The following is a 14,976-nucleotide window of genomic DNA, read 5'->3' on the forward strand; positions in this document are numbered from 1 at the left end:
AAATGAACCTTATTCTGTGAATTCTTTGTTTGTTTTCTTTAGCTTGAAGTCAATTTTGTTCTGCGTTGTCCAAATCAAATCAAGTCAAGTCAAACTTTATTTATATAGCACATTCCATCCATCTATCCATCCATCTTCTTCCGCTTATCCGAGGTCGGGTCGCGGGGGCAGCAGCCTAAGCAGGGAAGCCCAGACTTCCCTCTCCCCAGCCACTTCGTCCAGCTCCTCCCGGTGGATCCCGAGGCGTTCCCAGGCCAGCCGGGAGACATAGTCTTCCCAACGTGTCCTGGGTCTTCCCCGTGGCCTCCTACCGGTCGGACGTGCCCGAAACACCTCCCGAGGGAGGCGTTCGGGTGGCATCCTGACCAGATGCCCGAACCACCTCATCTGGCTCCTCTCGATATGGAGGAGCAGCGGCTTTACTTTGAGCTCCCCCCGGATGGCAGAGCTTCTCACCCTATCTCTAAGGGAGAGCCCCGCCACCCGGCGGAGGAAACTCATTTCGGCTGCTTGTACCCGTGATCTTGTCCTTTCGGTCATGACCCAAAGCTCATGACCATAGGTGAGGATGGGAACGTAGATCGACCGGTAAATCGAGAGCTTTGCCTTCTGGCTCAGCTCCTTCTTCACCACAACGGATCGATACAGCGTCCGCATTACTGAAGATGCCGCACCGATCCGCCTGTCGATCTCACGATCCACTCTTCCCTCACTCGTGAACAAGACTCCGAGGTACTTGAACTCCTCCACTTGGGGCAAGATCTCCTCCCCAACCCGGAGATGGCACTCCACCCTTTTCCGGGCGAGAACCATGGACTCGGATTTGGAGGTGCTGATTCTCATCCCAGTCGCTTCACACTCGGCTGCGAACCGATCCAGTGAGAGCTGAAGATCTTGGCCAGATGAAGCCATCAGGACCACATCATCTGCAAAAAGCAGAGACCTAATCCTGCAGCCACCAAACCAGATACCCTCAACGCCCTGACTGCGCCTAGAAATTCTGTCCATAAAGGTTATGAACAGAATCGGTGACAAAGGGCAGCCCTGGCGGAGTCCAACCCTCACTGGAAACGTGTCCGACTTACTGCCGGCAATGCGGACCAAGCTCTGACACCGATTATACAGGGAGCGAACCGCCACAATAAGACAGTCCGTTACCCCATACTCTCTGAGCACTCCCCACAGGACTTCCCGGGGTACACGGTCGAATGCCTTCTCCAAGTCCACAAAGCACATGTAGACTGGTTGGGCAAACTCCCATGCACCCTCAAGGACCCTGCCGAGAGTATAGAGCTGGTCCACAGTTCCACGACCAGGACGAAAACCACACTGTTCCTCCTGAATCCGAGGTTCGACTATCCGGCGTAGCCTCCTCTCCAGTACACCTGAATAGACCTTACCGGGAAGGCTGAGGAGTGTGATCCCACGATAGTTGGAACACACCCTCCGGTTCCCCTTCTTAAAGAGAGGAACCACCACCCCGGTCTGCCAATCCAGAGGTACCGCCCCCGGTATATATATATATATAGCACATTAAACAACCTAATTTTACCAAATAAGACAATAAAAGCAACAATACAATGAATAACACAATAAACAGTAATAAAATAGCAGCATTTTTTTGTTAAAACTGTTGAGGCATAACACGCTCAAACCGAGGGACTATTTGCAGAATGCTTGTATAAATGTGTTTTTTATCAAGGTTTTGAAAGGCTCTCGTGTTTGTGCAGCCCTGATGTAAAGAGACAGATTGTTCCATAATTTGGGAGCAGCCACATAAAAGGCTGTGTCTCCTCTAGTGGCGAGTCTGGAGCATGGGACAGACAGGAGAAGTTTGTTTGCAGACCTCAATATCCTGCCTGGGGAGTACTCATGCAGGCAGAGAACTCACTCATCAGGCTGCAGGAGGTCTGACAGGCACGGTAGGGTCAATCCTTGTAAACGTTTAAATAAAACCCAGCAGCCTTTTAAAATGTATCCTTAAATTTACTGGGAGCCCCAGGAGAGTCGGGGTTATGCACTACCAGCGTTTGGTTCCTGACAACAGGCAGGCTGCTGCATTCTCACCCCCTGGAGGAAGTAAAGGGCGATATAAAGCGAATAGTAGTAGTCAAGCCCTGATGTAGTAAAAGTGTGTATTGTATATTTGTACTTTAAATTTTTTACGACTCAACTTGTTGTATTTAATGTTAAGATGAATACAATAATAAGTACTTATAACAATTTTATAGACAAATGGTACCTTTGTTTTATAGTCGCGGCGGAGAGTGGGGGCGAGGATCGTGAAATGTTTTCTTCTTGGGGGGGCTTAGCAAAAAAAATAATTGAGAAGCACTGGATCAAGCAAAGAAGTCAAACAATGTACTATAATGATCCAGTTTCAGAAACGGCTAGTGAAGTGAATTATATAGCGCTTTTCTCTAGTGATTCAAAGCGCTTTACATAGTGAAACCCATTATGTAAGTGGGTGGCACTGGGAACAGGTGGGTAAAGTATCTTGCTCAAGGACACAATGACAGTGACTAGGATGGCGGAAGCGAGGGTCGAACCGCCCCTGTTCAAACTCAAAGTGTTTACAAAGTATAAGGAAAAAGAATATTGATAAACATCCTGTACCTTATTGAAAAATGACACCTAATCTACAATCCATCACACATTCAACACATTATTTGAATTGCAATCTATTCATGTGAACTTTATTGATTATATATTTACAAACCCCGTTTCCATATGAGTTGGGAAATTGTGTTAGATGTAAATATAAACGGAATACAATGATTTGCAAAACATTTTCAACCCATATTCAATTGAATGCACTACAAAGACAAGATATTTGATGTTCAAACTCATAAACTTTATTTTTTCTTTGCAAATAATAATTAACTTAGAATTTCATGGTTGTAACACGTGTTGGGAAAGGGCATGTTCACCACTGTGTTACATGGCCTTTCCTTTTAACAACACTCAGTAAACGTTTGAGAACTGAGGAGACACATTTTTTAAGCTTCTCAGGTGGAATTATTTCCCATTCTTGCTTGATGTACCGGTACAGCTTAAGTTGTTCAACAGTCCGGGGGTCTCCGTTGTGGTATTTTAGGCTTCATAATGCGCCACAAATTTTCAATGGGAGACAGGTCTGGACTACAGGCAGGCCAGTCTAGTACCCGCACTCTTTTACTATGAAGCCACGTTGATGTAACACGTGGCTTGACATTGTCTTGCTGAAATAAGCAGGGGCGTCCATGGTAACGTTGCTTGGATGGCAACATATGTTGCTCCAAAACCTGTATGTACCTTTCAGCATTAATGGCGCCTTCACAGATGTGTAAGTTACCCATTTCTTGGGCACTAATACACCCCCATACCATCACAGATGCTGGCTTTTCAACTTTGCACCTATAACAATCCAGAAGGTTATTTTCTTCTTTGGTCTGGAGGACACGACGTCCACAGTTTCCAAAAACAATTTGAAATGTGGACTTGTCAGACCACAGAACACTTTTCCACTTTGTATCAGTCCGTCTTAGATGAGCTCAGGCCCAGCGAAGCCGACGGCGTTTCTGGGTGTTGTTGATAAACGGTTTTCGCCTTGCATAGGAGAGTTTTAACTTGCACTTACAGATGTAGCGACCAACTGTAGTTACTGACAGTAGGTTTCTGAAGTGTTCCTGAGCCCATGTGGTGATATCCTTTACACACTGACGTTGCTTGTTGATGCAGTACAGCCTGAGGGATCGAAGGTCACGGGCTTAGCTGCTTACGTGCAGTGATTTCTCCAGATTCTCTGAACCCTTTGATGATATTACGGACCGTAGATGGTGAAATCCCTAAATTCCTTGCAATAACTGGTTGAGAAAGGTTTTTTTAAACTGTTCAACAATTTGCTCACACATTTGTTGACAAAGTGGTGACCCTCGCCCCATCCTTGTTTGTGAATGACTGAGCATTTAATGGAATCTACTTTTATACCCAATCATGGCACCCACCTGTTCCCAATTTGCTTGTTCACCTGTAGGATGTTCCAAATAAGTGTTTGATGAGCATTCCTCAACTTTATCAGTATTTATTGCCACATTTCCCAACTTCTTTGTCACGTGTTGCTGGCATCAAATTCTAAAGTTAATGATTATTTGCAACAAAAAAAAAAGTTTATCAGTTTGAACATCAAATATGTTGTCTTTGTAGTGCATTCAACTGGATATGGGTTGAAAATGATTTGCAGATCATTGTATTCCGTTTATATTTACATCTAACACAATTTCCCAACTCATATGGAAACAGGGTTTGTTCATCATCATTCTTAATGTGCGGCCGTAGCCGAGAGACCTTGCACAACCCTCCGCCAGCAGTCGGGGTCACCCATGGCAGAGCCCAGCTCTGAAACAAGGATCCCAGTGTGTCGTGCGATTACATTGGGGTAGGTGAGGCGACCCCTGGTAGATTGTTTCCAAAGGAGGAGCTGTGATATCAGCTCCGTCTTGACACGGAAGCAGTGACCAGCAAACTGTGCGCGACGTTGGCTCAGACGGGTGCTTGCTCGAGGTAGGTTGCCATATTCCAAGGTGGGATGGGACTGCCACGACAAGCCTTGTACCCTTCGAAGCAGGTTGGTATAAGGCGTTTGTGAAGGCACGCATTGTGGGTCGTACATTATGAGTGGTTCGATGGTTGACTTGAAAAGGTCTAGCTTGAGTGAATTGGGCGAGTTGGAGTGACATATTCTATCAATTGTATTACATGCTTTCCAGGCTTTAGCTTTCCTGGTACAGAAGTCACTACCGGAATCCATGATCCAGAAACCGAGGTTTACTTATTGGACAGTTGTCAGGCAGCACGATGAAACAGGTGCCTCACAATACGAGGGTCTTGAGTTCGATCCCCAGGCTAGAGGTCTTTCTGTGTGTAGTTTGCATGTTCTCCCTGTGACTGTGTAAGTTCCCTCCGGGTACTCCGGCTTCCTCCCACCTCCAAAGACATGCACCTGGGGATAGGTTGATTGGCAACACTAAATTGGCCCTAGTGTGTGAATGTGAGTGTGAATGTTGTCTGTCTATCTGTGTTGGCCCTGCGATGAGGTGGCGACTTGTCCAGGGTGTACCCCGCCTACCGCCCGAATGCAGCTGAGATAGGCTCCAGCACCCCCCGCGACCCAGAAAGGGACAAGCGGTAGAAAATGGATGGATGGATGCATTTTTTGTCTGTGTTACAGATTGAGTACAGAGAGTAAACAAATGTGATAGCAATTGCAGAGAACAGGTGAAGGACTAAATAACTGTTGCTTATTCCTACTTATTTTCGGCCACGTTGAAATGTCAAACTGTAAATATATAATGTACTGCATTGTAGTTGTATGCATGTTCGAAATAAATGAACACCGTAACGATAACTTTACTTTACATAACTTTTTAAAATGTTTTCATACTTCTCTGACGGACAGCACTTTTCCAACCGTGGTTGTTGTCAAAGTGGTTTCCAAATAGTAAGTTGTATGTATGATATAAATCATATTCATGTACAAAATTATTGCCTGCCGTGCTATAGCATGTGTACAATAGTGCAGAAATATATAATTTACTCAAATGTGGTTCTAATATATTTGACAATTGCCAAGAGGCAGCATAAGGAGCATTTGTCTTGGATACTTTGAAGTGTTTTAAGATACTGCTATTCTAGATGCCTGCATTTGGAACATTTCTGGCTCTGTGTTTGTTTAAGAGCCCGCACATGCATGCTCTGCGAATGATACGCACGCAATTGTAGACGTCACACTAAAACCAAAGCCACCTGTTTTCTGTCGACCATCAGCAGGAACAACTGAAACGAGGAGCGCCAGATGACTGATGAGTCAGCAAAGCACACAGTCATGCTGATACACATCGGGTTATCGACACCAGTGTGGTACAGTCGTGCGCACCACGGGACGCGAAAGCAACACAACTGTCAACATTTACAGCCTCCTATGCTAATGCTGAAAGAAGTACATGAAAAATGGTGTGATTTAAAGAAGCTAAAGTTATTAGAATCAGATTACTCACTATTGGATAAATCCTGGTGTGCGTGTTTGCTGGACGCACTCCATTCACAGACAGTTCCTTTTTTGGCTCTGAAAATAATACAAATAGACAGAGGTATAAACTGATGTCTGTAAAAGGGAAACACCTCAGGCTGCTAATTTCCCTCCAACATGACTCAGATGGAGTGCGGCCCTTTTCCAGAACAGACATGATGGCATCTGCTGGAATAAGCAGCAGTGATGGAGAAAGCAGAGTTCCACTTTGGCTTCAGCATCTCGGACAAACACGGAGGGGGGGCTGGCATTTGCTGAAACAAGAGGATTTCTTTGCCAGATCAACTTTCTGATGCTTCAAAGGTGAGTACTGAAAGAGAATCAACTATTAGTTTCTTGTGAAATGCAGGACACATGTTCATAAAAAAACAGGAAACTGAGTTGTGGGATGTGGTTTCCAATCTTATGTCAAATCTTTGTTTTAATAAAACAGATGTCAAGGTTGAAAGGCCTGGAAGAGGCTGCACAAACATAGTTTGACTGTGGTGTTTTTGTTTGTCTCCAATGTGTTGTGTTAAACAACTTCTGCCCTTTATTTTGGAAGTAATACTTGTATACCAGTGAATATATTGTCCATGTCCATGCCTGCATGGACGTAGCCATAAACAACAATGAATAATGTGTGGGAAATGAGCTCATGAACCTCTAAGTCAGTGGTTCTTAACCTGGGTTCGATCGAACCCTATGGGTTCAGTGAGTCGGCCTTATGGGATCGGCAGAGCCTCCACCGCGGAGGTCAAGACACACCCAACTCATTGTGTAAATAAAAACTTCTCCCTATCGGCGTATTATGGATCCCACCCAAACAATGTTCCCTCTAATTTTCCATCTGATTTGCAGGCGTGTAATTTGTTGTGAGTTCATGCACTGTCTTGGTTTTGTTCTTTGAACAAGGTGATGTTCATGCACGGTTCATTTTGTGTACCAGTAAAAAAAAAACATATAACTTTGTCTTGAATTTGAAAAAAAAAAAACATTTTATTTTTCACTAAAGAAGTGTTCAGTGAAAGCGCATATGAAACTCAATCAATCAATCAATCAATGTTTATATATATAGCCCTAAATCACAAGTGTCTCAAAGGGCTGCACAAGCCACAACGACATCCTCGGTACAGAGCCCACATAAGGGCAAGGAAAAACTCACCCCAGTGGGACGTCGATGTGAATGACTATGAGAAACCTTGGAGAGGACCGCATATGTGGGTAACCCCCCCCCCCCCTAGGGAGACCAAATGCAATGGATGTCGAGTGGGTCTGACATAATATTGTGAGAGTCCAGTCCATAGTGGATCCAACATAATAGTAAGAGTCCAGTCCATAGTGGGGCCAGCAGGACACCATCCCGAGCGGAGACGGGTCAGCAGCGCAGAGATGTTCCCAGCCGATGCACAGGCGAGCGGTCCACCCCGGGTCCCGACTCTGGACAGCCAGCACTTCATCCATGGCCACCGGACCTGTGCCCCCCCCTCCACAAGGAATAGGGGAGCAGAGGAGAAAAGAAAAGAAACGACAGATCAACTGGTCTAACAGGGGGGCTATTTAAAGGCTAGAGTATACAAATGAGTTTTAAGATGGGACTTAAACGCTTCTACTGAGGTAGCATCTCTAATTGTTACCGGGAGGGCATTCCATAGTACTGGAGCCCGAATAGAAAACGCTCTATACTCATTGTTGAGTTAAGGGTTGAATTGTCTATCCTTGTTCTATTCTGTCACTAATTTTCTAACCATGCTGAACACCCTCTCTGATGATGCAATCTGCTTTGTCTCCTTGTTGTGTGCGCAGTTGTGCACTGCACTCTCTAAAAGCCGTAGATGTTATTGTCACATATGCATGTACAGTAGACGGCAGTATTGTCCTGTTTAAGAGTGTCACAACATTGCTGTTTACGGCAGACAAACTGCTTTACGGTAGACGAAAACGTGACTACTGTTGTTGTGTGTTGTTACCGCGCTGGGAGGACGTTAATGAAACTGCCTAACAATAAACCCACATAAGAAACCAAGAACTCGCCATCAATCATTCTACAGTTATAACTTGAGTGGGCAGGCACGCTGTTTATATTGTGGGAAAGCGGACGTGAAAACAGGCTGTCGACACGTCACTCAGGTCCGCATGGAGCTGGAGGGGGCGTGGCCTCCAGCTCGGCCAGAATTTCGGGAGATTTTCGGGAGAAAATTTGTCCCGGGAGGTTTTCGGGAGAGGCGCTGAATTTCCGGGAGTCTCCCGGAAAATCCGGGAGGGTTGGCAAGTATGCAACGAAGACTAAAATCTTCGGCTCATGTATCTCACTACCATTGCAATATGAATAGTTCTTAGACTAGGACAGTAACTGTCAGTGAGTCATTATCACATTACAAACATAACTGAACAGGTGGTGTGCAAAGTGAAAATAGAAGAACATACACAGCCAGAAAAGCTTGAACTCTTCCAAGAAGATTTTTCACAACTTCTTGGAGTGTTTTTTGATGCATGGACCTACTTCTTTTAATTCATGTGTTTGATAGGGTTGAGCTCAGGTCTCTCACATTCTTACAAAATCCACCAAACACCAACTTCCTTGATAAGATTAAGAATTGCTTACTGTAAGAAGAAGTGTGGACCTCTTAATCAACATACCACAGAATTCTGAGTTCCCTGCGGCAGTTGTGGCTGCTGGTCTTTCAAGTAGGGGAAGCTCATTTTTTAGCTACTCTCTGAACATGAGTACAGTCTCCAATAACAGATAAAAGATGTAAAGATGATTTATTTTACGAAAAAAATAAACATCATTTATATCATTGTACAAACTCTGTTTCCATATGAGTTGGGAAATTGTGTTAGATGTAAATATAAACGGAATACAATGATTTGCAAATCATTTTCAACCCATATTCAGTTGAATATGCTACAAAGACAACATATTTGATGTTCAAACTGATAAACATTTTTTTTTTTTTGCAAATAATCATTAACTTTAGAATTTGATGCCAGCAACACGTGACAAAGAAGTTGGGAAAGGTGGCAATAAATACTGATAAAGTTGAGGAATGCTCATCAAACACTTATTTGGAACATCCCACAAGTGAACAGGCAAATTGGGAACAGGTGGGTATAAAAGTAGATTCCATGAAATGCTCAGTCATTCACAAACAAGGATGGGGTGAGGGTCACCACTTTGTCAACAAACGAGTGAGCAAATTGTTGAACAGTTTAAGAAAAACCTTTCTCAACCAGCTATTGCAAGGAATTAAGGGATTTCACCATCTATGGTATGTAATATCATCACAGGGTTCAGAGAATCTGGAGAAATCACTCCACGTAAGCAGCTAAGCCCGTGACCTTCGATCCCTCAGGCTGTACTGCATCAACAAGCGACATCAGTGTGTAAAGGATATCACCATATGGGCTCAGGAACACTTCAGAAACCCACTGTCAGTAACTACAGTTGGTCGCTACATCTGTAAGTGCAAGTTAAAACTCTCCTATGCAAGGCGAAAATCGTTCATCAACAACACCCAGAAACGCCGTCGGCTTCGCTGGGCCTGAGCTCATCTAAGATGGAAGAATACCACCCTTTAGTAACTGAGTCTCTGTGCTTTTTTTAAATTGCAAAAATAAGCCACCATGGTGCCCAAACAGTTGCAAGGGCCATCACTTTGACAAAGGAGGTGAGAAACACTATTGAATTTAAGAAAGAATTGATAGCAAAATACAAAGGTGACCTTTGCTTTGCATACCCCCTCCCTCTCAGCTCATCGCCGTATTGGGAAACAATGTTAAATTGAATGTGCTCAAAGTACTGAACACATTTAACTATTATAAGGTTTATTTAACAAATTAATAAAATAAACAGACGCGTCATCTTCCTCCTATTTAATTTGTATAGGTTTGGAGTGTATTTTAATAATAAAGACAAAACAATGGGTTTCACTTGTCTCCGTGTCATATGCAATTCGAGTAGACATCGATCACTCTATTCTGAACCTGTAGGTTCAATGTGGACAATTGAATATGTTCAGACAACCATGTGTTTATACAAAATTAGATTAGGGAAATACATTCATGTGTATTCATGTAAATCAATCAATCAATCAATCAATCAATCTTTATTTATATAGCCCTAAATCACAAGTGTCTCAAAGGGCTGCACAAGCCACAACGACATCCTCGGTACAAAGCCCAAATCAGGGGTGTCAAACTCAAATACAGTGGGCCAAAATTTTAAACTGAACAAAGCTGCGGGCCAAGGTTGAACAAATTAACCTTTTTGATAGGGACCCAAACAAGTTTTGCATTAAATATTGAACAAGCAAGGCTTATATAACTTTATAGTGACATGCAAAATCGAGTTTCAAATAATAATAATAATAATTAAAAAATATCAATGGCATATCAAATACAATTTAAATAAAAATTGAATCTCTTTTCTATTTGCAGCCTTCTGAGGTAAATATCAACATTAACTTTTTCCACAGGCTAATAAATTTGAAAATAAAATAATGAATAAACCAACCATTCAGGACTTTAAACTGCTCAGTTTGCAACACACTGATCTAATCTGATGTGCCCAAGCCAGATGCCTGACATCTTTTCTTGGATGCTAGTTCATTAATGTCGGGGCTCAGGCTTTGAGCTGAAGCAACCCTCATTATCTCGTATTCCACAGTCTTGGGGGCGTGCCTTACAGGCACTGCTTTTAACGTTCTCTACGAGCTGACGTCATGTCCGCTTTTCATCCCTTCTAACAATGTGCCAGCCCAGTTACAAGATATGAGCGGCTCCTGTACGCACACACACGTAAATGCAACGCTTACTTCATCAAAAAGCGATACAGTTTACACTGAGAGTGGCCGTATAAGCAACTTTAACATTGTTAGAAATATACACCACACTGTGAATCTACACCAAACAAGAATGACAAACACATTTTGAGAGAACATCCGCACAGTAACACAACATAAACACAACAGGACAAATACCCAGAACCCTTTGCAGCACTAACTCTTCTGGGACGCTACAATATACACCCCCGCTACCTCCAAACCCCCCCCCCCCCCACACACACACACACACATATACACACCTTGTAGCGTCCCGGTGTTGTGCCGGATAATGCACCCCCGGCGTAGAATGCACCCCCTGGCGGGGGTGTTATATCAACTAAAGCCCACACTTAAAGTTTCCACGTGCAAGATTGAATCTATTTAAAAAAGTTATTTAATAAGAAGCCAAAAGTGCAAAAAGAATAATGTTCGTGTTGGAGGAGTTGTGAATGAATGAAATATGAAATCCGTGCTGCAGTCGCTGCTGGGCCACAACATTAGGTACACCTGCAGACTGCAGCACGGATTTCATATTTCATTAATTCCCTGAAGATCAAGTATGCGTTGCATTCACTTCTGTGTGCGTGCCAAAGCCGCACATATTATGTAACTGGGCCAGCACTCGTTGGACTGGACGAAAAGGGGACGTTACAACTCTCGGGAGGGGCACTAAAATTTGGGAGTCTCCCGGGAGCTTTGGCAAGTATAAGAATTAGCGGTGTACCGCGACACCTCCGCTGTATATAATCGGCGGGCCAACTCTAGTGTTAATTTGATATCGCCTCACGGGCCAAGTGAAATTACACGGCGGGCCAAATTTGGCTCGTGGGCCAGAGTTTGACACCCATGATGGAAATGTTTGCATTTAAGCTAGCTCGCCAGCAATTAGCACGCTAGCATGCTTGCTTCTCCAGTAAACCAGAAGTATCGCTGGTCTGTCAGTTTATCAAAGTGCTGGTGTCAATCACCAGTTTTACGACCATTACTAACTGTTCGTTTTTTTTTTTTACAATGGTTTATCATTAATACCTTTTATCGTCCAACCCTAAAAAGTTGTGGTGAAACGACTACGGATCACTTTACCTGGTCTCGCAGCCCATCCACAACTTTAAAAAATGCTCACACGGTCTAATATTATAATTTGTGGTATGGCAGCCGACAGGAAAGCACTGAGTTGGTTGTTAAAATGAAAGGGTGTAGTCTTGCCATCCATCTATCAGCGATATCTACACCAGCCGGGGCAGTAGCCGGCCCTCCACTATCCCACTCCACCCAGTCTGCACAATTAAGGACTATTTCCTCATCAGTCTTCGGGGAGGAGTACAGCATCAAGGCCAGCACGTCTCGGCTGAAGTCCAACTTCTTTCCTGAAAATGTCAGATAAATGAAAAGTACATTGCACACAATGGCAAGCTAAGTATTATAACTTGTTATCTGCTACAGTGATTCTCAACTGGTGGGTCGCCAACCAAAAGTAGGAAGCATTTCCAAGTGAATGTTTATATGCAGTCTAATAAAATTCCTTAGGGTGGTGACAAAACTCTGTAGTGCTATTTAAAACTATAACAGCGGAAGACCAGGAAAATTTTTTAGCAGTTTGTTGCCATTAAGGCAGTGGTGTCAAACGTACGGCCCGCGGGCCTCATTCGGCCCGCGAACAGGTTTTATCCGGCCCGCGTGATGAGTTTGCCAAGTATAAACATGAGCTGCTTTTTTTTTTTAACGAAAAAAAATTATAGCAATTCTGTTAGGCAAGCAAACGGTTTATGGGCCAAGCAAGAGGTACACCGTAAAGGGGGACTGTGGCTCTTCCTCCTCGACCCACATGAAACTTAAAACCTGCTGTTTCATGTCTTCTGCTTCGAACACATCGTCATTTGGCACCCTCTTTGCCCCAAAATGTTTCTGTCAAACACGAGAAAAGTGAACTTAACCCTTCTGAATAGTTTTTTACCTCCGTTTCTTACGGTATGTTGAGTTAGCTATGGATGTGAAGTGAAGTGAATTACATTTATATAGCGCTTTTTCTCAAGTGACTTAAGGCGCCATCATTGTGAAACCCAATATCTAAGTTACATTTAAACCAGTGTGGGTAGCACTGGGAGCAGGTGGGTAAAGTGTCTTGCCCAAGGACACAACGGCAGTGACTAGGATGGCGGAAGCGGGGATCGAACCTGCAACCCTCAAGTTGCTGGCACGGCCGCTCTACCAACCGAGCTATACCACCCCAATTGATACGATTGATACATGGACATGAAAAATCCTGGCTTTGTAGATACACTGAGACAAAGTCTAAGCTCATTGTGTTTTTGAAACTGCACCAATTTCCTCAGAATTTTCAACAAATTTGAAGTGTTTTGTCCAGAGGATTATTTGTGATTTGTACATTTTCAGAATGTGCTTGTTCTATTTTTGGCCAAAGTAAAACAAAAAAACAACAACCTGAAGTTGTCTGTATTTTTAATTTATCATGCCATGATTTTACCAATCCCGGCCCATTTCGGAATAGATTTTCCTCCATGCAGCCCCTGAGCTAAAATTAGTTTGACACCTTTGCATTAAGGGGTTGAATGTGCCCGTTTTTACTTTTGTTGAGCCTGAGAACGTATGTTATGCGTATTTTATATCAGATGTTTAAGTGAAATGTATTTTTTAGCTGTCTATATATATATGGCATATTTGTAGGTGTTCCATCCATACATTTTCTATCTTTTTGTCCCTTTCAGGGTCGTAGGTGGGGGCCTGGAGCCTATCCCAGCTGCACCTTGGCGAAAGGGTACCCCATGAACAAGTCGCCACCTCATCGCAGGGCCAACACAGATAGACAACATAGGTAGGTAGGTCTTTATTGTCATTGCACAAGTACAACAAAACTTTGTTTTCAGCACAAACCCGATCAAGATTAGACAAACAAACAGTGTACAGCAGAGCCGGCCCAAGGCATAAGCGTACTAAGCGCTTGCTTAGGGCCCCGCGGCCACCAGGGGGCCCCCAAAAGCAATTAACAAAAAATTATTATTTTTTATTTTTTGCATGTACGAGTCTGACTGATGATTTCTAAATGATCAAAGATATATTATTGTACAAAAACACAATTTTAGGTCAACATTTTTGCACATTGCTGTTTCAGGTTTTTGTTACCAAAAATAATAAAGTGAATCAGAATCAGCTTTATTGTCCAGTTATGTTTAACACACATGGAATTTAACTTCAGTAGACTGCGCTCTCTTTGTACAAAGTAAACATTAAATATGAACAATTAACTAAAAATATAAACTAGTAATTAAAGACTAATATGTACAAGACTGATGAGACAAGATGACACTTTTACTGTAAATACAAAGCTTTATCACTTGGACTGTTCAACCCCAGGCCACTCTTGTAGCTGAATGTTTTCTACATTTTAAGATTAGGAACCATATGTGGCACTCTGGACATCATTCGTTCATTCATTGGTATTATTTATGTTCTTAACTGGGCCACCCCCATATCTTTATAAATGACATGTCATTTGTAAAGACATGCCAGGCTGACAATAGGATAATGTAAACAACACTGCCAGAGCCGCAATGAGTTTATAGTAGGTGTGTGAATGATCAATCAATATTATTGGCAGAAATAGAGGGCCCCAAAATCAAATTTTGCTTAGGGCCCCATGGAGGCTTGGGCCGGCACTGGTCTACAGGGTTACAAAACAGGAGCGCTGATGGGTCGCCACAAGCCGCCCTATAAAAGATGGAAAAAAGGTAAACGTTGGGGAAAGATGAGTAAAACAATACAATCTAGACTGGGCTCCTAAGAGGGCTCAGTCTGGAGTGGGAAAAAACCTCCATAGCGAAGCACATATACATATTACAACATCTCGAGACTTGCAACAGAGGGGAGGGAGTGGGGGCCATGGTGGCGGGCTGCAGCTCTTCAGGCGCTGCCCATCCGTCCATCACTCCGAAGGGATTTGCATCATAGGTGTTGGATGGGGGGTGGGGTATGTGTGTGTGGCGTATATTTTTGTGGATGCATGTGTGTGTGAAAGCCTGCCGCGTGTCTCTATTCCGCGGCCTTGATGTCGTGCAGTCGCTCGTCCAAAGTCAACAACAACAGGTG

The 14,976-nt window shown here is 43.4% G+C and overlaps 1 protein-coding gene across 1 annotated transcript in view; it reads left to right on the forward strand.

Moving 5' to 3' along the window:
• Nucleotides 1-13,598: 13,598 nt before the first annotated feature.
• lpar4 (lysophosphatidic acid receptor 4) overlaps nucleotides 13,599-14,976 on the forward strand; it is a 55,191-nt gene continuing 53,813 nt past the window's right edge. The window contains exon 1 of the mRNA XM_061927536.2: nucleotides 13,599-13,705. The gene's annotated coding sequence lies outside the window, so the exon portion shown is untranslated. The remainder of the gene's footprint in view (nucleotides 13,706-14,976) is intronic.

This window comes from Nerophis lumbriciformis, linkage group LG35 (genome assembly GCF_033978685.3).
Source record: "Nerophis lumbriciformis linkage group LG35, RoL_Nlum_v2.1, whole genome shotgun sequence".
Taxonomy (NCBI): Eukaryota; Metazoa; Chordata; class Actinopteri; order Syngnathiformes; family Syngnathidae; genus Nerophis; species Nerophis lumbriciformis.